Source organism: Petromyzon marinus (genome assembly GCF_048934315.1).
Source record: "Petromyzon marinus isolate PM22_M1 ecotype Great Lakes invasive population chromosome 80 unlocalized genomic scaffold, UKy_Petmar_22M1.pri1.0 chr80_unloc.1, whole genome shotgun sequence".
NCBI lineage: Eukaryota > Metazoa > Chordata > Hyperoartia > Petromyzontiformes > Petromyzontidae > Petromyzon > Petromyzon marinus.
The window spans coordinates 951,982-978,708 of record NW_027422629.1 but is presented as its reverse complement, the minus strand read 5'-3'; the positions used below and the strand labels follow the sequence as shown (position 1 = coordinate 978,708).

Sequence of the window (26,727 nt, the reverse complement as noted above, 5' to 3'; positions counted from 1 at the left end):
TGTAGTGTATAGTGTAGTGATTAGTGTAGTGTATAGTAGTGTATAGTAGTGTATAGTGTAGTGTATAGTGTAGTGTATAGTAGTGTAGTAGTGTAGTGTATAGTAGTGTATAGTGTAGTGTGTAGTGTAGTGTATAGTGTAGTGTATAGTGTAGTGTATAGTGTAGTATATAGTGTAGCGTATAGGGTAGTGTATTGTGCGGTGTATAGTGTAGAGTTTAGTAGTGTATAGTAGTGTATAGTGTAGCGTATGGTAATGTATAGTGTAGTGTATAGAGTAGTGTATAGTGTAGTGTATAGGAGTGTATAGTGTAGTGTATAGTGTAGTGTGTAGTGTAGTGTATAGTGTAGTATATAGTGTAGTGTATAGTGTAGTGTTTAGTCGTGTATAGTAGCGTATGGTAATGTATAGTGTAGTGTATAGTATAGTGTATAGTGTAGTGTATAGTAGTGTATAGTAGTGTAGTGTATATGGTAGTGTATAGTAGTGTATCGTGTAGTGTATAGTGTAGTGTATAGTGTAGTGTATAGTAGTGTACAGTGTAGTGTATTGTGTAGTGTATAGTGTAGTGAATAGTAGTGTATAGTGTAGTGTATAGTAGTGTATAGTATAGTGTAGTGTAAAGTGATATGTATAGTGTAGTGTATGGTAGTGTAGTATGAAGTGTAGTGTATAGTGTAGTGTGCAGTGTAGTATAGGATTGTGTACTGTATATTGTAGTGTATAGTTTAGTGTATGGTAGTGTAGTGTAAAGTGTAGTGCATAGTGTAGTGTACAGTGTAGTATAGGGTTGTGTAGTGTAGAGTGTAGTGTATAGTGTAGTGTATGGTAGTGTAGTGTAAAGTCTAGTGTATAGTGTAGTGTAGAGTGTAGTATAGGGATGTGTAGTGTAAAGTGTAGTGTATAGTGTAGTGTATAGTGTAGTGTATAGTGTAGTGTATGGTAGTGTAGTATAAAGAGTAGTGTATAGTGTAGTGTATAGTGTAGTGTATGGTAGTGTAGTGTAAAGTGTAGTGTATAGTGTAGTGTACAGTGTAGTATAGGGTTGTGTAGCGTAAAGTGTAGTGTATATTGCATCTCAAAGCGCGCGATGCGGTTACTGCTATTACTAAACAGGGTGGCCCAGAAGTCAGGACACATAGTGGGTGTTGTACCACAGCGTGTTGCCCAAAAGTCAGGGCACATAGGAGTACCGTATAATAATCACAGGCGAGTTATCGGACAACCAGACATCTAGGCCTCCAGTGGCAGAGTGAGCGGGGGGGGGGGGCTGGGGGGGGGGGATGACTCAGCCAATCATCACCTCCCCTCCCTCGGGGAGACGATAAATTCAGGATCACTCTGTGTGAGGTGTTATGTTGCCCCGTTCAGATCCACGTTTTTCGCTGTCATAGTATAGGGAGACGGGGTGAGGAGTAGTTGGCTAGACCACACTATTCACCTGGTACACAGTGCGGTCAGCCCTGTCAGTGAATAGAGAGACAGGGTGAGGAGTAGGCGGCTAGACCACACTATTCACCTGGTACACAGTGCGATCAGCCCTGTCAGTGAATAGAGAGACAGGGTGATGAGTAGCTGGCTAGACCACACTATTCACCTGGTACACAGTGCGATCAGCCCTGTCAGTGAATAGAGAGACAGGGTGATGAGAAGTTGGCTAGACCACACATTCACCTGGTACACAGCCGTCGACCCTGTCAGTGAATAGAGAGACAGGGTGATGAGTAGCTGGCTAGACCACACTATTCACCTGGTACACAGTGCGATCAGCCCTGTCAGTGAATAGAGAGACAGGGTGAGGAGTAGCTGGCTAGACCACACTATTCACCTGGTACACAGTGCGGTCAGCCCCGTCAGTGAATAGAGAGACAGGGTGAGGAGTAGCTGGCTAGACCACACTATTCACCTGGTACACAGTGCGATCAGCCCTGTCAGTGAATAGAGAGACAGGGTGAGGAGTAGCTGGCTAGACCACACTATTCACCTGGTACACAGTGCGATCAGCCCTGTCAGTGAATAGAGAGACAGGGTGAGGACTAGTTGGCTAGACCACACTATTCACCTGGTACACAGCGGTCGGCCCCGTCAGTGAATAGAGAGACAGGGTTAGGAGTAGGCGGCTAGACCACACTATTCACCAGCTACACAGCGATCAGCCCTGACTGTGAATAGAGAGACAGGGTGAGGAGTAGCTGGCTAGACCACACTATTCACCTGGTACACAGCGATCAGCCCTGTCAGTGAATAGAGAGACAGGGTGAGGAGTAGCTGGCTAGACCACACTATTCACCTGGTACACAGCCGTCGACCCTGTCAGTGAATAGAGAGACAGGGTGATGACTAGTTGGCTAGACCACACTATTCACCTGGTACACAGCGATCAGCCCTGTCAGTGAATAGAGAGACAGGGTGATGAGTAGATGGCTAGACCACACTATTCACCTGGTACACAGTGCGGTCAACCCTGTCAGTGAATAGAGAGACAGGGTGAGGAGTAGATGGCTAGACCACACTATTCATCAGCTACACAGCAGTCAGCCCCGTCAGTGAATAGAGAGACAGGGTGAGGAGTAGCTGGCTAGACCACACTATTCACCTGGTACACAGTGCGGTCAACCCTGTCAGTGAATAGAGAGACAGGGTGAGGACTAGATGGCTAGACCACACTATTCACCAGCTACACAGCGATCAGCCCCGTCAGTGAATAGAGAGACAGGGTGATGAGTAGCTGGCTAGACCACACTATTCACCTGTTACAGAGCTATCAGCCCCGTCAGTGAATAGAGAGACAGGGTGATGAGTAGCTGGCTAGACCACACTATTCACCTGGTACACAGCGGTCAGCCCTGTCAGTGAATAGAGAGACAGGGTGATGAGTAGCTGGCTAGACCACACTATTCACCAGCTACACAGCGGTCAGCCCCGTCAGTGAATAGAGAGACAGGATGAGGAGTAGCTGGCTAGACCACACTATTCACCTGGTACACAGAGATCAGCCCCGTCAGTGAATAGAGACACAGGGTGAGGAGTAGCTGGCTAGACCACACTATTCACCAGCTACACAGCAATCAGCCCCGTCAGTGAATAGAGACACAGGGTGAGGAGTAGCTGGCTAGACCACACTATTCACCTGGTACACAGTGCGGTCAGCCCTGTCAGTGAATAGAGAGACAGGGTGAGGAGTAGCTGGCTAGACCACACTATTCACCTGGTACACAGCGATCAGCCCTGTCAGTGAATAGAGACACAGGGTAAAGAGTAGCTGGCTAGACCACACTATTCACCAGCTACACAGCGATCAGCCCCGTCAGTGAATAGAGAGACAGGGTGAGGAGTAGCTGGCTAGACCACACTATTCACCTGGTACACAGCCGTCGACCCCGTCAGTGAATAGAGAGACAGGGTGAGGAGTAGCTGGCTAGACCACACTATTCACCTGGTACACAGCCGTCGACCCCGTCAGTGAATAGAGAGACAGGGTGATGAGTAGCTGGCTAGACCACACTATTCACCTGGTACACAGTGCGATCAGCCCTGTCAGTGAATAGAGAGACAGGGTGATGAGAAGTTGGCTAGACCACACTATTCACCAGCTACACAGCGATCAGCCCCGTCAGTGAATAGAGAGACAGGGTGATGAGAAGTTGGCTAGACCACACTATTCACCTGGTACACAGCGATCAGCCCTGTCAGTGAATAGGGAGACAGGTTGAGGAGTAGCTGGCTAGACCACACTATTCACCAGCTACACAGAGATCAGCCCTGTCAGTGAATAGAGAGACAGGGTGATGAGTAGCTGGCTAGACCACACTATTCACCAGCTACACAGCAATCAGCCCCGTCAGTGAATAGAGAGACAGGGTGATGAGTAGATGGCTAGACCACACTATTCACCTGGTACACAGAGCGGTCAGCCCTGTCAGTGAATAGAGAGACAGGGTGAGGAGTAGGCTGGCTAGACCACACTATTCACCTGATACACAGCGATCAGCCCCGTCAGTGAATAGAGAGACAGGGTGATGAGTAGTTGGCTAGACCACACTATTCACCTGGTACACAACGATCAGCCCCGTCAGTGAATAGAGAGACAGGGTGAGGAGTAGCTGGCTAGACCACACTATTCACCTGGTACACAGCGATCAGCCCTGACAGTGAATAGGGAGACAGGATGAGGAGTAGGCTGGCTAGACCACACTATTCACCTGGTACACAGCCGTCGACCCCGTCAGTGAATAGAGAGACAGGGTGAGGAGTAGCTGGCTAGACCACACTATTCACCAGCTACACAGCGATCAGCCCTGTCAGTGAATAGAGAGACAGGGTGAGGAGTAGTTGGCTAGACCACACTATTCACCTGGTACACAGTGCGATCATCCCCGTCAGTGAATAGAGAGACAGGGTGAGGAGTAGCTGGCTAGACCACACTATTCACCTGGTACACAGCAATCAGCCCCGTCAGTGAATAGAGAGACAGGGTGAGGACCAGTTGGCTAGACCACACTATTCACCTGGTACACAGCCGTCGACCCTGTCAGTGAATAGAGAGACAGGGTGAGGACTAGTTGGCTAGACCACACTATTCACCTGGTACACAGCCGTCGACCCTGTCAGTGAATAGAGAGACAGGGTGATGGGTAGTTGGCTAGACCACACTATTCACCTGGTACACAGCGATCAGCCCTGTCAGTGAATAGAGAGACAGCGTGAGGAGTAGCTGGCTAGACCTCACTATTCACCTGGTACACAGCGATCAGCCCCGTCAGTGAATAGAGAGACAAGTTGAGGAGTAGCTGGCTAGACCACACTATTCACCTGGTACACAGCCGTCGACCCCGTCAGTGAATAGAAAGACAGGGTGATGAGTAGATGGCTAGACCACACTATTCACCAGCTACACAGCGATCAGCCCTGTCAGTGAATAGAGAGACAGGGTGAGGACTAGATGGCTAGACCACACTATTCACCAGCTACACAGTGATCAGCCCTGTCAGTGAATAGAGAGACAGGGTGAGGACTAGATGGCTAGACCACACTATTCACCTGGTGCACAGAGCGATCAGCCCCGTCAGTGAATAGAGAGACAGGGTGATGAGTAGCTGGCTAGACCACACTATTCACCTGGTACACAGTGCGGTCATCCCTGTCAGTGAATAGAGAGACAGGTTGAGGAATAGCTGGCTAGACCACACTATTCACCTGGTACACAGCGATCAGCCCCGTCAGTGAATAGAGAGACAGGGTGAGGAGTAGATGGCTAGACCACACTATTCACCTGCTACACAGCGATCAGCCCTGTCAGTGAATAGAGAGACAGGGTGAGGAGTAGCTGGCTAGACCACACTATTCACCTGGTACACAGCGATCAGCCCTGTCAGTGAATAGAGAGACAGGGTGAGGAGTAGCTGGCCAGACCACACTATTCACCTGGTACACAGTGCGGTCAGCCCTGTCAGTGAATAGAGAGACAGGGTGATGAGTAGTTGGCTAGACCACACTATTCACCTGGTACACAGCAATCAGCCCCGTCAGTGAATAGAGAGACAGGGTGAGGAGTAGCTGGCTAGACCACACTATTCACCTGGTACACAGCCGTCGACCCCGTCAGTGAATAGAGAGACAGGGTGAGGACTAGTTGGCTAGACCACACTATTCACCTGGTACACAGCGATCAGCCCTGTCAGTGAATAGAGAGACAGGATGAGGAGTAGCTGGCTAGACCACACTATTCACCTGGTACACAGAGATCAGCCCTGTCAGTGAATAGAGAGACAGGATGAGGAGTAGATGGCTAGACCACACTATTCACCTGGTACACAGCGATCAGCCCTGTCAGTGAATAGAGAGACAGGGTGAGGAGAAGATGGCTAGACCACACTATTCACCTGGTACACAGTGCGGTCAGCCTCGTCAGTGAATAGAGAGACAGGGTGAGGACTAGTTGGCTAGACCACACTATTCACCAGCTACACAGCGATCGGCCCCGTCAGTGAATAGAGAGACAGGGTGATGAGAAGTTGGCTAGACCACACTATTCACCTGGTACACAGCGATCAGCCCTGTCAGTGAATAGAGAGACAGGGTGAGGAGTAGCTGGCTAGACCACACTATTCACCAGCTACACAGCCCGGTCAGCCCCGTCAGTGAATAGAGAGACAGGGTGAGGAGTAGTTGGCTAGACCACACTATTCACCTGGTACACAGCGATCAGCCCTGTCAGTGAATAGAGAGACAGGGTGAGGAGTAGTTGTCTAGACCACACTATTCACCTGGTACACAGCGATCAGCCCCGTCAGTGAATAGAGAGACAGGGTGATGAGTAGCTGGCTAGACCACACTATTCACCTAGTACACAGCGATCAGCCCTGTCAGTGAATAGAAGCCCCGTCAGTGAATAGAGAGACAGGATGAGGAGTAGCTGGCTAGACCACACTATTCACCAGCTACACATCGATCAGCCCCGTCAGTGAATAGAAGCCCCGTCAGTGAATAGAGAGACGGCGTGAGGAGTAGGCTGGCTAGACCACACTATTCACCTGGTACACAGCCGTCGACCCTGTCAGTGAATAGAGACACAGGGTAAGGACTAGTTGGCTAGACCACACTATTCACCTGGTACACAGCGATCAGCCCCGTCAGTGAATAGAGAGACGGGGTGAGGAGTAGCTGGCTAGACCACACTATTCACCTGGTACACAGCGATCAGCCCTGACAGTGAATAGAGAGACAGGGTGAGGAGTAGCTGGCTAGACCACACTATTCACCTGGTACACAGCCGTCGACCCCGTCAGTGAATAGAGAGACAGGGTGAGGAGTAGCTGGCTAGACCACACTATTCACCTGGTACACAGCGATCAGCCCTGTCAGTGAATAGAGAGACAGGATAAGGAGTAGCTGGCTAGACCACACTATTCACCTGATACACAGCGATCAGCCCTGTCAGTGAATAGAGAGACAAGGTGATGAGTAGCTGGCTAGACCACACTATTCACCTGGTACACAGTGCGATCAGCCCTGTCAGTGAATAGAGAGACAGGGTGATGAGTAGCTGGCTATACCACACTATTCACCTGGTACACAGCGATCAGCCCTGACAGTGAATAGAGAGACAGGGTGAGGAGTAGCTGGCTAGACCACACTATTCACCTGGTACACAGCGATCAGCCCCGTCAGTGAATAGAGAGACGGGGTGAGGACTAGTTGGCTAGACCACACTATTCACCTGGTACACAGCGATCAGCCCTGTCAGTGAATAGAGAGACAGGGTGAGGAGTAGATGGCTAGACCACACTATTCACCTGGTACACAGCGATCAGCCCTGTCAGTGAATAGAGAGACAGGGTGAGGACTAGTTGGCTAGACCACACTATTCACCTGATACACAGTGCGGTCAGCCCTGTCAGTGAATAGAGAGACAGGGTGAGGACTAGTTGGCTAGACCACACTATTCACCAGCTACACAGCGGTCAGCCCCGTCAGTGAATAGAGAGACAGGGTGAGGAGTAGCTGGCTAGACCACACTATTCACCTGGTACACAGTGCGGTCAGCCCTGTCAGTGAATAGAGAGACAGGGTGAGTTGTAGTTGGCTAGACCACACTATTCACCAGCTACACAGCGATCAGCCCCGTCAGTGAATAGAGAGACAGGGTGAGGAGTAGGCTGGCTAGACCACACTATTCACCTGGTACACAGCCGTCGACCCTGTCAGTGAATAGAGACACAGGGTAAGGAGTAGTTGGCTAGACCACACTAGTCACCTGTTACAGAGCTATCAGCCCCGTCAATGAATAGAGAGACAGGGTGAGGACTAGTTGGCTAGACCACACTATTCACCTGTTACAGAGCTATCAGCCCCGTCAATGAATAGAGAGACAGGGTGATGAGTAGATGGCTAGACCACACTATTCACCAGCTACAAAGCGATCAGCCCCGTCAGTGAATAGAGAGAGGCGGTGAGGAGCGGGCGGTGTTGGGTGGTGCAATCGACAGCTGCCAGGTGTAGTGAGCACGGCAGTTGCAGGGGCTGCGCCTTTATCCCCACACGTCGCGTTTTACGTGAGCGCGTTGGAATGGCGCAGAGAGGGGGGCTGGAATCTCGCCACGGCAGAGACCTCGCCGAGATAACAATCACGGGGCAAAGACAAAGCGGTCCCGTGTAGCCTGCAGGAGGCTGCAGGGGCAAGTGCTGTTAGCTGGCGCCTCACACACAGACACAGACAAAGGTCCACCGTGTAGACTCTAACAGGCTGCAGGGGCAAGTGCTGTTAGCTAGCACCTCACACACAGACACAGACAAAGGTTCACCATGTAGACTCTAACAGGCTGCAGGGGCAAGTGCTGTTAGCTAGCACCTCACACACAGACACAGACAAAGATCCCCCGTGTAGCCTCTGACAGGCTGCAGGGGCAAGTGCTGTTAGCTGGCACCTCACACACAGAAACAGACAAAGATCCCCCGGGTAGCCTCTAACAGGCTGCAGGGGCAAGTGCTGTTAGCTAGCACCTCACACACAGATACAGACAAAGATCCCCCGTGTAGCCTCTAACAGACTGCAGGGGCAAGTGCTGTTAGATAGCACCTCAAACACAGACACAGACAAAGGTCCCCTGTGTAGCCTCTGACAGACTGCAAGGGCAAGTGCTGTTAGCGAGCACCTCACACGCAGACACAGACAAAGATCCCCCGTGTAGCCTCTAACAGACTGAAGGGGCAAGTGCTGTTAGCTAGCACCTGAAAAACAGACAAAGGTCCCCCGTGTAGCCTCTAACAGAATGCAGGGACAAGTGCTGTTAGCGAGCACCTCACACAGACACAGACAAAGATCCCCCGTGTAGCCTCTACCAGGCTGCAGGGGCAAGTGCTGTTAGCTAGCACCTCACACACAGACACAGACAAAGGTCCCCCGTGTAGCCTCTACCAGGCTGCAGGGGCAAGTACTCTTAGCTAGCTCCTCACACACAGACACAGACAAAGATCCCCCGTGTAGCCTCTAACAGGCTGCAGGGGCAAGTGCTGTTAGCTGGCACCTCACACACAGACACAGACAAAGGTCCACCGTGTAGACTCTAACAGGCTGCAGGGGCAAGTGCTGTTAGCTGGCAACTCCCACACAGACACAGACAAAGATCCCCCGTGTAGCCTCTAACAGACTGCAGGGGCAAGTGCTTTTAGCTGGCACCTCACACACAGACACAGGCAAAGATCCCCCGTGTAGCCTCAAACAGACTGCAGGGGCAAGTGCTGTTAGCTAGCACCTCACACACAGAAACAGACAAAGATCCCCCGTGTAGCCTCTAACAGACTGCAGGGGCAAGTGCTGTTAGCTGGCACCTCACACACAGACACAGACAAAGATCCCCCGTGTAGCCTCTAACAGGCTGCAGGGGCAAGTGCTGTTAGCTAGCACCTCACACACATACACAGACAAAGGTACCCCGGGTAGCCTCTCACAGACTGCAGGGGCAAGTGCTATTCGCTAGCACCTCACACACAGACACAGACAAAGGTCCCCCGGGTAGCCTCTAACAGACTGCAGGGGGCAAGTGCTGTTAGCTAGCACCTCACACACAGACACAGACAAAGATCCCCCGTGTAGCCTCTAACTGACTGCAGGGGCAAGTGCTGTTAGCTAGCACCTCACACACAGACACAGACAAAGATCCCCCGTGTAGCCTCTAGCAGACTGCAGGGGGCAAGTGCTGTTAGCTAGCACCTCACACACAGACACAGACAAAGGTCCCCCGGGTAGCTTCTCACAGACTGCAGGGGCAAGTGCTGTTAGCTAGCACCTCACACACAGACACAGACAAAGATCCCCCGTGTAGCCTCTAACAGACTGCAGGGGCAAGTGCTGTTAGGTAACACCTCACACACAGACACAGACAAAGATCCCCGTATAGCCTCTGACAGACTGCAAGGGCAAGTGCTGTTAGCGAGCACCTCACACACAGACACAGACAAAGGTCCCCCGTGTAGCCTCTAACAGGCTGCAGGGGCAAGTGCTGTTAGCTAGCACCTCACACACACAGACACAGACAAAGATCCCCCGTGTAGCCTCTAACAGACTGCAGGGGAAAGTGCTGTTAGCTAGCACCTCACACACAGACACAGACAAAGGTCCCCCGTGTAGCCTCTAACAGGCTGCTGGGGCAAGTGCTGTTAGCTGGCACCTCACAAACAGACACAGACAAAGGTCCCCCGTGTAGCCTCTAACAGGCTGCTGGGGCAAGTGCTGTTAGCTGGCACCTCACACACAGACACAGACAAAGATCCCCCGTGTAGCCTCTGACAGACTGCAAGGGCAAGTGCTGTTAGCGAGCACCTCACACACAGACAAAGGTCCCCCGTGTAGCCTCTAACAGGCTGCAGGGGCAAGTGTTGTTAGCTAGCAACTCACACACTGACACAGACAAAGATCCCCCGTGTAGCCTCTAACAGACTGCAGGGGCAAGTGCTGTTAGCTTGCACCTCACACACTGACACAGACAAAGATCCCCCGTGTAGCCTCTAACAGACTGCAGGGGCAAGTGCTGTTAGCTAGCACCTCACACACAGACACAGACAAAGATCCCCCGTGTAGCCTCTAGCAGACTGCAGGGGGCAAGTGCTGTTAGCTGGCACCTCACACACAGACACAGACAAAGATCCCCCATGTAGCCTCTAACAGGCTGCAGGGGCAAGTGCTGTTAGCTAGCACCTCACACACAGACACAGACAAAGATCCCCCGTGTAGCCTCTCACAGACTGCAGGGGGCAAGTGCTGTTAGCTAGCACCTCACACACAGACACAGACAAAGATCCCCCGTGTAGCCTCTATCAGACTGCAGGGGCAAGTGCTCTCCTTAGTAGCGTCAACTGCGCCACACAAATTTGTGGTGGTGGTGGTGGTGGCCGGAACCACGCCCGTCCAGTAAACATCGCAGCGCTTTCCTCCAGACGATCTCGTCCCTTCACCTGATGAAGGCCGCTTGTGTTGTGGCCGAAACGTCGTGAGAATTTCATCGTGTTTTTTTGTTTTATTAATTTATTATTTTATTCTCATTCCACGTGGTGGTGACTTTGCCGAAAGAACCAAAGAAGATGAATCCTTGCAGTCACGAAAGCTTTAAATCGAAACAACAATCAAGTGGCGGTGACGTCACCACGGCGCTTGTGCCAGGCTAGGTGCACGCTGAGGCCACGTGAAGTGTCGAACGCCCGCCGGCAGTAGGTCACGGGGCAGACCCAGCAGGTGCCATGGGTTGACTGCTGTGCCAGGCTAGGTGCAGGAGGAGGTCACGTGACAAACCCAGCAGGCGCCATGGGTTGACTGCTGTGCCAGGCTAGGTGCAGGAGGTCACGGGACAGACCCAGCAGGTGACACGGGTCGACTGACTGAGATGAGTGGCTGATGCACCACCTGTGCCCGCCACTGTGCCAACTTGCTGCGTTTTAGCCACCCGGCGCTCCGCTCGTTGTTGTGAGCGTCGCTCCTCCGCCCTCCGCTGTTGCTGGAGGGCGACGGCCTCCAACTGCCCAGTAGCCTCGTCGTGCACCTAGCCTGGCACTGCCCAGTAGCCGCATGGTGCACCTAGCCTGGCACTGCCCAGCAGCAGCGTCCTTCACGAGCCTCCTACTCCACAGAGGCCGGTCTTGACACCGCTGGTACCGCGTCCTCCGTGTACCGCATCAGCTCCATGTCTTCTCTAGCACGTGTCACTCACTCACTCATCCACACACTCACCCACACACTCACCCACTCACTCACTCACTCATCCACAAACTCACCCACACACTCACCCACTCACTCACTCACTCATCCACACACTCACCCACACACTCACCCACTCACTCACACACTCACTCACTCACTCATCCACACACTCACCCACTCACTCACTCACTCACACACTCACTCACTCACTCATCCACACACTCACCCACACACTCACCCACTCACTCACACACTCACTCATCCACACTCACTCACTCACTCATCCACACACTCACCCACTCACTCACACACTCAGCCACTCATCCACACACTCACCCACTCATCCATCACTCCATCTCTTCTCTAGCCCGTGTCACTCACTCACTCACACACTCATCCACACACTCACTTACACACTCACTCACTCACCCACACACTCACTCACTCACCCATCGCTCCATCTCTTCTCTAGCCCGTGCCACTCACTCACCCACTCACTCACCCACCCACCCACTCACCCATCGCTCCATCTCTTCTCTAGCCCGTGCCACTCACTCACTAACTCACCCACTCACTCACCCACCCACCCCTCCCACTCAGACACCCACTCACCCACTCACTCACTCACCCACTTACTCACTCACCCACCCACCCACTCACTCATCCACTCACTCACCCACTCACTCACTCACACACTCTTCCACACACTCACCCACTCACTCATCACTCCATCTCTTCTCTAGCCCGTGTCACTCACTCACCCACACACTCACCCTCTCACTCGCCCACACACTAACCCACCCACCCACACACTCACCCATAACTCCATCTCTTCTCTAGCCCGTATCACTCACTCACCCACTCACCCATAACTCCATCTCTTCTCTAGCCCGTGCCACTCGTTCACCCACACTCACCCACACACCTACACACTCACCCACTCACCCATCGCTCCATCTCTTCTCTAGCCCGTGTCACTTACTCACCAACTCACCTACACACTCACCCACTCACTCACTCATACACTCAGCCACCCATCCACACACTCACCCACTTACCCATCACTCCATCTCTTCTCCAGCCCGTGTCACTCACTTACCCACTCACCTACACACTCACCCACTCACCCACACACTCACCCACTCATCCACACACTCATCCACACACTCACTCACTCACCCACTCACCCATCACTCCATCACTTCTCGAGCCCGTGCCACGCCCGCTTAGCTCCCTCTATCCTCCGTACAAGACGCAGACACGCACACACACACACACACGCACACACACAGACACACATACCGCACACACGCACACACGCACACACACACACACGCACACACACACGCACACACAAACGCACACACACAGACACACACACACGTTCACACACACGCACACCAACATGCAGACACACACACGCACACACGCACACACACACACACACACGCACACACGCACACACACACACACACGCACACACAAGCGCACACACACAGACACACACACACGCACACACAAACGCACACACACAGACACACACACGTTCACACACGCGCACACACACACACACATGCACACACACAGACACACACACACGTTCACACACACACACGCACACACGCACCTACGGAGGCGTGTAACCAGGCAACGAACAGTGGACACAAAACAGATACCCGCATAGGCAAATACACACAGACACAGACAAAGATCCCCCGTGTAGCCTCTAACAGGCTGCAGGGGCAAGTGCTGTTAGCTAGCACCTCACACACAGACACAGACAAAGATCCCCCGTGTAGCCTCTAACAGGCAGCAGGGGCAAGTGCTGTTAGCTAGCACCTCACACACAGACACAGACAAAGATCCCCCGTGTAGCCTCTAACAGGCTGCAGGGGCAAGTGCTGTTAGCTAGCACCTCACACACAGACACAGACAAAGGTCCCCCGTGTAGCCTCTAACAGACTGCAGGGGCAAGTGCTGTTAGCTGGCACCTCACACACAGACACAGACAAAGGCCCCCCGTGTAGCCTCTAACAGACTGCAGGGGCAAGTGCTGTTAGCGAGCACCTCACACACAGACACAAACAAAGATCCAGCGTGTAGCCTCTAACAGACTGTAGGGCAAGTGCTGTTAGCTAGCACCTCACACACAGACACAGACAAAGATCCCCCGTGTAGCCTCTAACAGACTGCAGGGGCAAGTGCTGTTAGCGAGCACCTCACACACAGACACAGACAAAGATCCCCCGTGTAGCCTCTAACAGACTGCAGGGGCAAGTGCTGTTAGCTAGCACCTCACACATACACACAGACAAAGGATCCCCGTGTAGCCTCTAACAGACTGCAGGGGCAAGTGCTGTTAGCGAGCACCTCACACACAGACACAGACAAAGATCCCCCGTGTAGCCTCTAACAGACTGCAGGGGCAAGTGCTGTTAGCGAGCACCTCACACACAGACACAGACAAAGATCCCCCGTGTAGCCTCTAACAGACTGCAGGGGCAAGTGCTGTTAGCTAGCACCTCACACACAGACACAGACAAAGGTCCCCCGTGTAGCCTCTAACAGACTACAGGGGCAAGTGGTGTTAGCTAGCACCTCACACACAGACACAGACAAAGATCCCCCGTGTAGCCTCTAACAGGCTGCAGGGGCAAGTGCTGTTGGTAGCGAGTAGCAGCAGCAACCTATGAAGGCTACCGGCACTGTGGCACACACAGAGGGGGTGGGTGACCAGCACCACGCCCGGCCGCCTTTGTCTCTCCCCCAGTGCTAGCGATGTTCACTGCCCACCCGCTACACCAGCTACTCAGTTGAGGCTGAGTCGACCTAGGGGAGAGAGGGAGTGAGGAGGTGGGGAGGGGAGGGAGGGGAGGGAGGGGAGGGAGGGAGGGGAGGGAGGGAGGGGAGGGATGGAGGGAGGGAAGGAGGGAGGGACGGGAGGGAGGGAGGGGAGAGACCGCCACTGATGATAGCCGAATCGAGTTCTCCCCGCCGCGCTAACCGCTGCACCACCGCTCCCCACCCACGGGAATTCTCCACCGGGCGTGGCGGATATTCGAGCATCCCGAGCGATTCTCCTTATCGGCACCATCACGCCTCTTGATCTATCACACACACACACTGGAATTCGCCACACCTGCAAACACCACCACCACCACTACCACCACCACTGCCACTACCACCACCACTACCATCACCACCACTACCACCATTACCACCACCACCACTACCACCACTACCACCACCACAACCACCACCACTACCACCACTACCACCATCACTACCACCACCACTACCACCACTACCACTACCACCACCACCACTACCACCACCACCACTACCACCACTACCACCACCACTACCACCACTACCACCATCACTACCACCACTACCACCACTACCACCAATACCACCATCACTACCACCACCACCACTACCACCACTACCACCACCACTCCCACCACTACCACCACCACCACCACTACCACCACTACCACCACCACCACTACCACCACTACCACCACTACCACCACCACCACTACCACCACTCCCACCACTACAACCATCACTACCACCACCACTACCACCACTACCACTACCACCACCACCACTACCACCACCACCACTACCACCACTACCACTACAACCACTACCACCACCACCACTACCACCACTACCGCTACCACCACCACTTCCACCGCCACCACCACTACCACCACCACCATCACCACCACTACCACCACCACTACCATTACCACCACCACCATTACCACCACCACCACTACCACCATTACCACCACCACTACCACCACTACCACCACCAACCATCATCATTCACTCACTCGTATCAAACAAAAAGTTCCCCGTGTAGCCTCTAACAGGCTGCAGGGGCAAGTGCTGTTAGTAGCGAGTATCAGCAGCAACCTCTGAAGGCTACCGGCACTGTGGCACACACAGAGGGGGTGGGTGGCCATCACCACGCCCGGCCGCCTTTGTCTCTCCCCCAGTGCTAGCGATGTTCACTGCCCACCGCAACACCAGCTACTCAGTTGAGGCTGAGTCGGCCTAGGTGAGAGAGGGAGTGAGGAGATGGGGAGGGGAGGGAGGGAGGGAGGGAGGGGAGGGAGGGAGGGGAGGGAGGGGAGGGATGGAGGGAGGGAGGGAGGGAGGGGAGAGACCGCCACTGATGATAGCCGAGTCGAGTTCTCCCGGCCGCGCTAACCGCTGCACCACCGCTCCCCACCCACGGGAATTCTCCACCGGGCGTGGCGGATATTCGAGCATCCCGAGCGATTCTCCTTATCGGCACCATCACGCCTCTTGATCTATCACACACACACACACACTGGAATTCGCCACACCTGCAAACACCACCACCACTGCCACTACCACCACCACTACCATCACCACCACTACCACCATTACCACCACCACCACTACCACCACTACCACAAACACTACCACCACTACCACCACCACTACCACCACTACCACCACTACCACCACGACCACCATCATCATTCACTCACTCGTATCAAACAAAAAGATCCCCCGTGTAGCCTCTAACAGGCTGCAGGGGCAAGTGCTGTCAGCGAGCACCTCACACACAGACACAGACAAAGATCCCCCGTGTAGCCTCTAACAGACTGCAGGGCAAGTGCTGTTAGCTAGCACCTCACACACAGACACAGACAAAGATCCTCCGTGTAGCCTCTAACAGACTGCAGGGGCAAGTGCTGTTAGCTGGCACCTCACACACATACACAGACACAGGTCCCCCGTGTAGCCTCTAACAGGCTGCAGGGGCAAGTGCTGTTAGTAGCGAGTAGCAGCAGCAACCTATGAAGGCTACCGGCACTGTGGCACACACAGAGGGGGTGGGTGGCCAGCACCACGCCCGGCCGCCTTTGTCTCCCCAGTGGCGATGTTCACTGCACACCGCTACACCAGGCTCTCAGTTGAGGCTGAGTCGACCTAGGGGAGGCCCAGGACCCGCTCAGATAATCATCACTGGGTGGTGTTGTTGGTGCCGTGAGCGGGAATCGAACTCATGCCGCAGGGTTCATAGCTCAGTGCGCTAACCGCTGCGCCACCACTCCCCACACACTCGTACAGACACAGACGCACATTGCACCACCACCACCATCATCACCACCACCATCATCACCACCATCATCATCATCACCACCATCATCACCACCACCACCATCACCACCATCATCATCATCACCACCACCATTACTCCCTCCATCATCATCATCACCCCTTCAACCATCATCACCACCACCATAATCACCATCATCATCGTCATCCTTTCAAACATCATCACCATCACCACCACCACCACCACTACCCCCTCTTTTACCACCACCATCACCACCACCACTACCATCACCACCACCATCACCACCACCATCATCACCATCATCATCCTTTCAAACATCATCATCACCATCACCACCATCACCACTACCCCCTCTTCTACCACCACCATCACCACCACCACCATCACCACCATCACCACCACCACCATCATCACCATCATCATCGTCACCCATTCAAACATCATCATCACCATCACCACCACCACCACTACCCCCTCTTTTACCACCACCATCACCACCACCATCACCACCACCATCACCACCACCACCATCATCACCATCATCATCGTCATCCTTTCATACATCATCATCACCATCACCACCACCACTACCCGCTCTTCTACCACCACCATCACCACCACCACCATCATCACCACCACCATCATCACCATCATCATCGTCATCCTTTCAAACATCATCACCATCACCACCACCACCATCACCACCACGACCATCATCACCACCACCATCACCACCACCACCACCACCATCACCACCACCACCATCATCACCATCATCATCGTCATCCTTTCAAACATCATCATCACCATCACCACCACCACCACTACCCGCTCTTCTACCACCACCATCACCACCATCATCACCACCACCATCATCACCATCGTCATCCTTTCAAACATCATCACCATCACCACCACCACCACTACCCCCTCTTTTACCACCACCACGATCACCACCACCACCATCACCACCACCACCATCATCACCACCACCACCATCACCACCACCACCACCATCATCACCATCATCATCGTCATCCTTTCAAACATCATCACCACCACCACCACTACCCCCTCTTTTACCACCACCATCACCACCACCATCACCACCACCACCATCATCACCATCATCATCGTCATCCTTTCAAACATCATCACCATCACCACCACCACTACCCTCTCTTCTACCACCATCATCACCACCACCACCATCATCACCACCACCATCATCACCACCACCACCATCATCACCACCACCACCACCATCATCACCACCACCACCATCACCACCACCACCATCATCACCATCATCATCGTCATCCTTTCAAACATCATAATCACCATCACCACCACCACCACTACCCCCTCTTCTACCACCACCATCACCACCACCATCATCACCACCCCCACGCATCTCCGCATTCCGGTCCTGCCAGATCAACCTCCCTCTCCCCCCTACCTCTCCTCCCCCCCTCCCTCTCACTCCCCACTTCCACACACACCTTCACACACACCTACACACCCACACACACCTACACACACCCACACACACACACACCTACACCCACCCACACCCCACCCAGGAGTATAAAACCACCACATAGCTCCGGTTACAACGCACTGCGCAGACCGTCAAATCGACCTTCTGATCATCATCATCATCATCAGCACCACCACCTCCACCTCCACTCATCTCGCACTATCCTCTCTCTCTCTCTCTCTACCTGCCCCATCGCTGTGTTGTTCTTTCCTTTGGCAAAGCACCGCCACCTCTGACCCACCACCACCACCACCACCAACCACCACCAACCACCACCACCACCACCCACAACTAAGCGATGTCTCGCCGAAGCTACTCGTCAGCCAGCGCTTACGGCAGCGGCAGCGTCTCCCGCATCTCCTACTCCAGCGTGGGCAGCGGTTATGGGGGCAGCGGATTCGGGGGGGCCAGCGGCGGAGGTTTCGGGGGGGGCTCCTCGTCGGTGGGGTTCAGCAACTTCAACGTGAGCGGTCTCAGCGGCGGGGACGAGAAGCTCGAGATGCAGGGGCTCAACGATCGCCTGGCCGGGTACATCGAGAAGGTGAGCGGCGGTGGTGGTGGTGATGGTGGTGCAGTGGTGGTGGTGGTGCTGGTGCAGTGGTGGTGCAGTGGTGGTGGTGGTAGTGGTGGTGGTGGTGGTAGTGGTGCAGTGGTGGTGCAGTGGTGGTGCAGTGGTGGTAGTGGTGGTGCAGTGGTGGTGGTGGTGGTGATGGTGGTGGTTGTGATGGTGGAGGAGGTGGTGGTGGAGGAGGAGATGGAGGTGATGGAGGTGATGGTGGAGGAGGAGGTGATGGAGGTGATGGAGGTGATGGAGGTGATGGAGGTGATGGAGGTGATGGTGGAGGTGGTGGTGGTGGTGGAGGTGGAGGTTGTGATGGTGGAGGTAGTGATGATGGAGGTGGTGATGATGGAGGTGGCGGTGGTGGAGGAGGAGGTGATGGAGTTGGTGGAGGTGATGGAGTTGGTGGAGGTGATGGAGTTGGTGGAGGTGATGGAGTTGATGGAGGTGGTGGAGTTGATGGAGTTGGTGGAGTTGGTGGAGATGATGGAGGTGATGGCGTTGATGGAGGTGGTGGAGGTTATGGAGTTGGTGGAGGTGATGGAGTTGGTGGTGGTGATGGAGTTGGTGGAGGTGATGGAGTTGATGGAGGTGATGGAGTTGGTGGAGGTGATGGAGTTGGTGGAGGTTATAGAGTTGGTGGAGGTTATAGAGTTGGTGGAGGTGATGGAGTTGGTGGTGGTGATGGAGTTGGTGGAGGTGATGGAGGTGATGGAGGTGGTGGAGTTGATGGAGTTGATGGAGTTGGTGGAGTTGATGGAGTTGGTGGAGTTGATGGAGTTGGTGGAGGTGATGGAGTTGGTGGAGGTGATGGAGTTGGTGGAGGTGATGGAGTTGGTGGAGGTGATGGAGTTGGTGGAGGTGATGGAGTTGGTGGAGGTGATGGAGTTGGTGGACGTGATGGAGGTGATGGAGTTGATGATGTTGGTGTTCATGATGATGATGTTGATGACGTTGAAGATGTTGATGATGGTGTTGATGATTCAGGTGGTGATGACTGGGAGCTGTAGTGCTCTTCGAAACCAGATACCCGAGTTCGATTCCCGCTCACGGCCAACACCGGTGACGATTATCTGAACCGGACCTGGGCCTCCCCCTAGGTCGACTCAGCCTCAACTGAGTAGCTGGTGTAGCGGTGTGCAGTAAACATCGTCATAGGGGAGACAAAGGCGGCCGGGCGTGGTGCTGGCCACCCACCCCCTCTGTGTGTGCCACAGTGCCGGTAGCCTTCATAGGCTGCTGCTGCTACTCGCTACTAACAGCACTTGCACCTGCAGTCTGTTAGAGGCTACACGGGGGATCTTTGTCTGTGTGTGAGGTGCCAGCTAACAGCACTTGCCCCCTGCAGCCTGTTAGAGGCTACACGGGGGATCTTTGTCTTTGTTGCCTTGTGCGTGACCTATTGTCCTGCAGCTTACTGTATAGGCTTGCGGTTTATATCATATATCCAATGCTCGTAGAGACAGCTTAAGGCAGCTGCCGTGTTAACACCTTTGACTCGATGAGCCAGACTCTACTATAAACTACTCTTCAAATTTCATTTCGCCAGGTTATGCGCCCCACACAGCTATATAGCTAAAGAGGTGAGCTGCTATCATCAGCTCACCCGAGTGGCTTATCCTCCTCCTCCTCCTCCTCATGATGATGATCATCATCATCATCATCTACAACAGCAGCCAAATTCTCTACGACGCGTGGGTGATGTTGATGCTAAACGTGGATGGGGGGGAATAAGAATCCGAGGAGGGCCCGGAGAGAGACACAGACTTCAAATTTACAGCAGCAGCAGCAGGCATCGTCAGGGTCGGTATCGAACCCACGACCTCCTGCACATCAGGCGAGGTAGTCAACATCTCATAGCCACCCTGATGATGATAATGAGAGAGAGAGGCAGACTCCAGATATACAGCAGCAGCGGGCATTTAGGAGTCGGGATCGAACCCACGACCTCCTGTACACCAGGCGAGGTAGTCAACATCTCTTAGTCCACCGTGATGATGATGATGAGAGAGAGACGCAGACTCCAAATACACAGCAGCAGCAGCAGGCATCGTCAGGGTCTTGATCGAACCCACGATCTCCTGCATACCAGGCGAGGTAGTCAACATCTCCTAGCCAACGTGATGATGATGAGAGAGAGACGCAGACTCCAAATATACAGCAGCAGTAGCAGCAGCAGGCATAGTCAGGGTCGGGATCGAACCCACGACCTCCTGCACACCAGGCGAGGTAGTCAACATCTCCTATCCACCCTGATGATGATGAGAGAGAGAGAGACACAGACTCCAAATATACAGCAGCAGCAGGCATAGTCAGGGTGTCGGGCTAGACCCCACGATCTCCTGCGTACCAGGCGAGGTAGTCAACATCTCCTAGTCCACCGTGATGATAATGATGATGATGAGAGAGAGAGAGACACGCAGACTCCACAAATACACAGCAGTAGCAGCAGCAGGCATAGTCAGGGTGTCCGGCTAGACCCCACGATCTCCTGCGTACCAGGCGAGGTAGTCAACATCTCTTAGCCACCGTGATGATGATGATGAGAGAGAGAGAGAGAGGCACAGACTCCAAATCTACAGCAGCACCAGGCATAGTCAGGGTGTCGGGCTAGACCCCACGATCTCCTGCGTACCAGGCGAGGTAGTCAACATCTCCTAGTCCACCGTGATGATGAGAGAGAGAGAGACGCAGACTCCAAATATACAGCAGCAGCAGGAGGCATAGTCGGGGTCGGGCTAGACCCCACGATCTCCTGCGTACCAGGCGAGGTAGTCAACATCTCCTAGTCCACCGTGATGATGATGATGAGAGAGAGAGAGAGACGCAGACTCCACAAATACACAGCAGTAGCAGCAGCAGGCATGGTCAGGGTTGGCATCGAACCCACGATCTCCTGCGTACCAGGCGAGGTAGTCAACATCTCCTAGTCCACCGTGATGATGATGATGAGAGAGAGACGCAGACTCCACAAATACACAGCAGTAGCAGCAGCAGGCATAGTCAGGGTGTCCGGCTAGACCCCACGATCTCCTGCGTACCAGGCGAGGTAGTCAACATCTCCTAGTCCACCGTGATAATGATGATGATGAGAGAGAGACACAGACCTCCTGCACACCAGGCGAGGTAGTCAACATCTCCTAGTCCACCGTGATAATGATGAGAGAGAGAGACGCAGACTCCAGATATACAGCAGCACCAGGCATAGTCAGGGTGTCGGGCTAGACCCCACGATCTCCTGTGTACCAGGCGAGGTAGTCAACATCTCCTAGTCCACCGTGATGATGATGATGATGATGAGAGAGAGACACACAGACTCCAAATATACAGCAGCAGCAGCAGGCATAGTCAGGGTGTCCGGCTAGACCCCACTATCTCCTGCGTACCAGGCGAGGTAGTCAACATCTCCTAGTCCACCGTGATGATGATGAGAGAGAGACGCAGACTCCAAATATACAGCAGCAGCAGGCATCGTCAGGGTCGAGATCGAACCCACGACCCTCCTGCGTACCAGGCGAGGTAGTCAACATCTCCTCCAAGCCGACGCCTACCTAAAGCCACGGGCGGTGTTGCTCTTCGGCCCACAGGTGCGCTTCCTGGAGGGAGCCAACCAGGAGCTGGAGCTGAAGATCAAGGAGCTGCTGAAGGGCAAGGGGGGCTCCTCCAAGGACTACAGCGCCTACTACCCCATCATCGAGGACCTGCGGGCAAAGGTGAAATCGCTCTGCATCACCCACCCACCACCTCCGTCAAGCCGTGGAGATGTTGACTACCTCGCCCGGTGTGCAGGAGGTCGTGGGTTCGATGCCGACCCTGGCGATGCCTGCTGCTGCTGCTGTAGATTTGTGGAGTCTGCGTCTCTCTCTCTCTCATCATCATCATCATCACGTTGGCTAGGAGATGTTGACTACCTCGCCTGGTGTGCAGGAGGTTCGCGGAGTCTCACGTTGAGAGTCTCCGTTGAGAGTCTCCGCTGAGAGTCTCACGCTGAGAGTCTCACTCTGAGAGTCTCCGTTGAGAGTCTCACTCTGAGAGTCTCACTCTGAGAGTCTCACGCTGAGAGTCTCTCACTGAGAGTCTCACGTTGAGAGTCTCTCACTGAGAGTCTCACGCTGAGAGTCTCACGCTGAGAGTCTCACTCTGAGAGTCTCTCACTGAGAGTCTCACGTTGAGGGTCTCAGGCTGAGGGTCTCACGTTGAGAGTCTCTGTGGAGTCTCACGTTGAGAGTCTCACCCTGAGAGTCTCACTCTGAGAGTCTCACACTGAGAGTCTCACGTTGAGAGTCTCACGTTGAGAGTCTCACTCTGAGAGTCTCACTCTGAGAGTCTCACGTTGAGAGTCTCACGCTGAGAGTCTCACGCTGAGAGTCTCACGCTGAGAGTCTCACTCTGAGAGTCTCACTCTGAGAGTCTCACGTTGAGAGTCTCACGCTGAGAGTCTCACGTTGAGAGTCTCACGTTGAGAGTCTCACGCTGAGAGTCTCACTCTGAGAGTCCCTCACTGAGAGTCTCACTCTGAGAGTCTCCGTTGAGAGTCTCACGCTGAGAGTCTCACGCTGAGAGTCTCACGTTGAGAGTCTCACGCTGAGAGTCTCACGCTGAGAGTCTCACGCTGAGAGTCTCACGCTGAGAGTCTCACGCTGAGAGTCTCACGCTGAGAGTCTCACGCTGAGAGTCTCACGCTGAGAGTCTCACTCTGAGAGTCTCACTCTGAGAGTCTCACTCTGAGAGTCTCCGTTGAGAGTCTCACGCTGAGAGTCTCACTCTGAGAGTCTCACTCTGAGAGTCTCACGCTGAGAGTCTCACGTTGAGAGTCTCACGCTGAGAGTCTCACTCTGAGAGTCTCACGCTGAGAGTCTCACTCTGAGAGTCTCACTCTGAGAGTCTCACGCTGAGAGTCTCACGCTGAGAGTCTCACGCTGAGAGTCTCACGCTGAGAGTCTCCCCTGAGAGTCTCAGGCTGAGAGTCTCACGCTGAGAGTCTCACGCTGAGAGTCTCAGGCTGAGAGTCTCACGTTGAGAGTCTCACGCTGAGAGTCTCACTCTGAGAGTCTCACGCTGAGAGTCTCACGCTGAGAGTCTCACTCTGAGAGTCTCACGCTGAGAGTCTCACGTTGAGAGTCTCACGCTGAGAGTCTCACGCTGAGAGTCTCCGTTGAGAGTCTCCGTTGAGAGTCTCACGTTGAGAGTCTCACGCTGAGAGTCTCACGCTGAGAGTCTCACGCTGAGAGTCTCACGTTGAGAGTCTCCGTTGAGAGTCTCACGCTGAGAGTCTCACGCTGAGAGTCTCACGCTGAGAGTCTCAGGCTGAGAGTCTCAGGCTGAGAGTCTCACGCTGAGAGTCTCACGCTGAGAGTCTCACGCTGAGAGTCTCACGTTGAGAGTCTCACGTTGAGAGTCTCACGCTGAGAGTCTCACGCTGAGAGTCTCACGCGGAGAGTCTCACGTTGAGAGTCTCACGTTGAGAGTCTCACACTGAGAGTCTCACTGGGAGACTCTCAGGCTGAGAGTCTCACTCTGAGAGTCTCACGCTGGGAGTCTCCGTTGAGAGTCTCCGTTGAGAGTCTCACGCTGAGAGTCTCACGCTGAGAGTCTCACGCTGAGAGTCTCACTCTGAGAGTCTCACTCTGAGAGTCTCACTCTGAGAGTCTCACTCTGAGAGTCTCACGCTGGGAGTCTCACTCTGAGAGTCTCACGTTGAGAGTCTCCGTTGAGAGTCTCACTCTGAGAGTCTCACTCTGAGAGTCTCACGCTGAGAGTCTCACGCTGAGAGTCTCACGCTGAGAGTCTCACGTTGAGAGTCTCACGTTGAGAGTCTCACTCTGAGAGTCTCAGCTGAGAGTCTCACTCTGAGAGTCTCACTCTGAGAGTCTCACTCTGAGAGTCTCACTCTGAGAGTCTCACTCTGAGAGTCTAACTCTGAGAGTCTCACGCTGAGAGTCTCACGCTGAGAGTCTCACTCTGAGAGTCTCACTCTGAGAGTCTCACTCTGAGAGTCTCACGCTGAGAGTCTCACTCTGAGAGTCTCACTCTGAGAGTCTCACGTTGAGAGTCTCACGTTGAGAGTCTCCGTTGAGAGTCTCACGCTGAGAGTCTCACGCTGAGAGTCTCACTCTGAGAGTCTCACGCTGAGAGTCTCACTCTGAGAGTCTCACGCTGAGAGTCTCAGGCTGAGAGTCTCACGCTGAGAGTCTCACTCTGAGAGTCTCAGGTTGAGAGTCTCACTCTGAGAGTCTCACTCTGAGAGTCTCACTCTGAGAGTCTCCGTTGAGAGTCTCCGTTGAGAGTCTCCGTTGAGAGTCTCCGTTGAGAGTCTCACTCTGAGAGTCTCACGTTGAGAGTCTCACTCTGAGAGTCTCCGTTGAGAGTCTCCGTTGAGAGTCTCCGTTGAGAGTCTCCGTTGAGAGTCTCACTCTGAGAGTCTCACGTTGAGAGTCTCACGCTGAGAGTCTCACGTTGAGAGTCTCACTCTGAGAGTCTCACGCTGAGAGTCTCACGTTGAGAGTCTCACTCTGAGAGTCTCACGCTGAGAGTCTCACGTTGAGAGTCTCACGTTGAGAGTCTCACGCTGAGAGTCTCACTCTGAGAGTCTCACGCTGAGAGTCTCACGCTGAGAGTCTCACTCTGAGAGTCTCACGCTGAGAGTCTCACGTTGAGAGTCTCACGTTGAGAGTCTCCGTTGAGAGTCTCACTCTGAGAGTCTCACGCTGAGAGTCTCACGCTGAGAGTCTCCGTTGAGAGTCTCACGCTGAGAGTCTCTGTGGAGTCTCTGTGGAGTCTCCGTTGAGAGTCTCCTCTGAGAGTCTCACGTTGAGAGTCTCACGTTGAGAGTCTCTGTGGAGTCTCAGCTGAGAGTCTCACTCTGAGAGTCCCCGTGGAGTCTCCACGGAGTCTCCGCGGAGTCTCCGTGGAGTCCCCGCTGAGGGTCTCACGCTGAGAGACCCACGCTGACTAAAATAAAATAAATAAAAACTAATTCCATTGTCACCAGCTGTGAGGGCCCCTCTACCGGGCTACTGGGGGGGTCGTGGGGGTGGCTTCTTTGTTTCAGAATCGCAGGCCACCCCCAGGGCTGTCTCGACTGCAAGCATCTCGAGCGATTGGCGGCTTGTCGCCATGGCCGTAGCCACGTAGGGGGATGTCTAGCGGCAGGCAAAGTACCCTGAACGCGTGCCGACCGCCACAGGGGAGGAGAGAGAGAGACAGAGAGAGACACGCACACGCACAGAGAGATCAAATATACAGCAGCAGCAGCAGAAGGCATCGTCAGTGGTCGGGATTGAACCCACGGCCTCCTATATACAAGGCGAGGTAGTCAACATCTCCTAGTCCACCGTGATGATGATGATGAGAGAGAGAGACACAGACCTCCTGTACACCAGGCGAGGTAGTCAACATCTCCTAGTCAACCGTGGTGATGATGATGATGAGAGAGAGAGATGCAGACTCCAAATATACAGCAGCAGCAGCAGACGTCGTCAGGGTCGGGATCAAACTCACGACCTCCTGCACACCAGGCGAGGTAGTCAACATCTCATAGCCACCGTGATGATGATGAGAGAGGGACACAGACCTCCTGTAGCCAGGCGAGGTAGTCAACATCTCATAGCCACCGTGATGATGATGAGAGACTCAGACCTCCTGTATACCAGGCGAGGTAGTCAACATCTCACAGCCACCGTGATGATGATGATGATGATGAGAGAGCGAGAGACACAGACCTCCTATACACCAGGCGAGGTAGTTAACATCTCATAGCCACTGTGATGATGATGAGAGAGAGACACAGACCTCCTGTATACCAGGCG

At 53.8% G+C, this 26,727-nt stretch overlaps 1 pseudogene across 1 annotated transcript in view; it reads left to right on the top strand.

Moving 5' to 3' along the window:
- Positions 1–18,658: 18,658 nt before the first annotated feature.
- The window catches only part of LOC142908325 (keratin, type 1 cytoskeletal 11-like), a 33,862-nt pseudogene continuing 25,793 nt past the window's right edge, over positions 18,659–26,727 (top strand). Inside the window, exons 1-2 of the transcript XR_012931688.1 lie at positions 18,659–18,901; positions 22,507–22,632. The product of XR_012931688.1 is annotated as a keratin, type 1 cytoskeletal 11-like (transcript). The remainder of the gene's footprint in view (positions 18,902–22,506; positions 22,633–26,727) is intronic.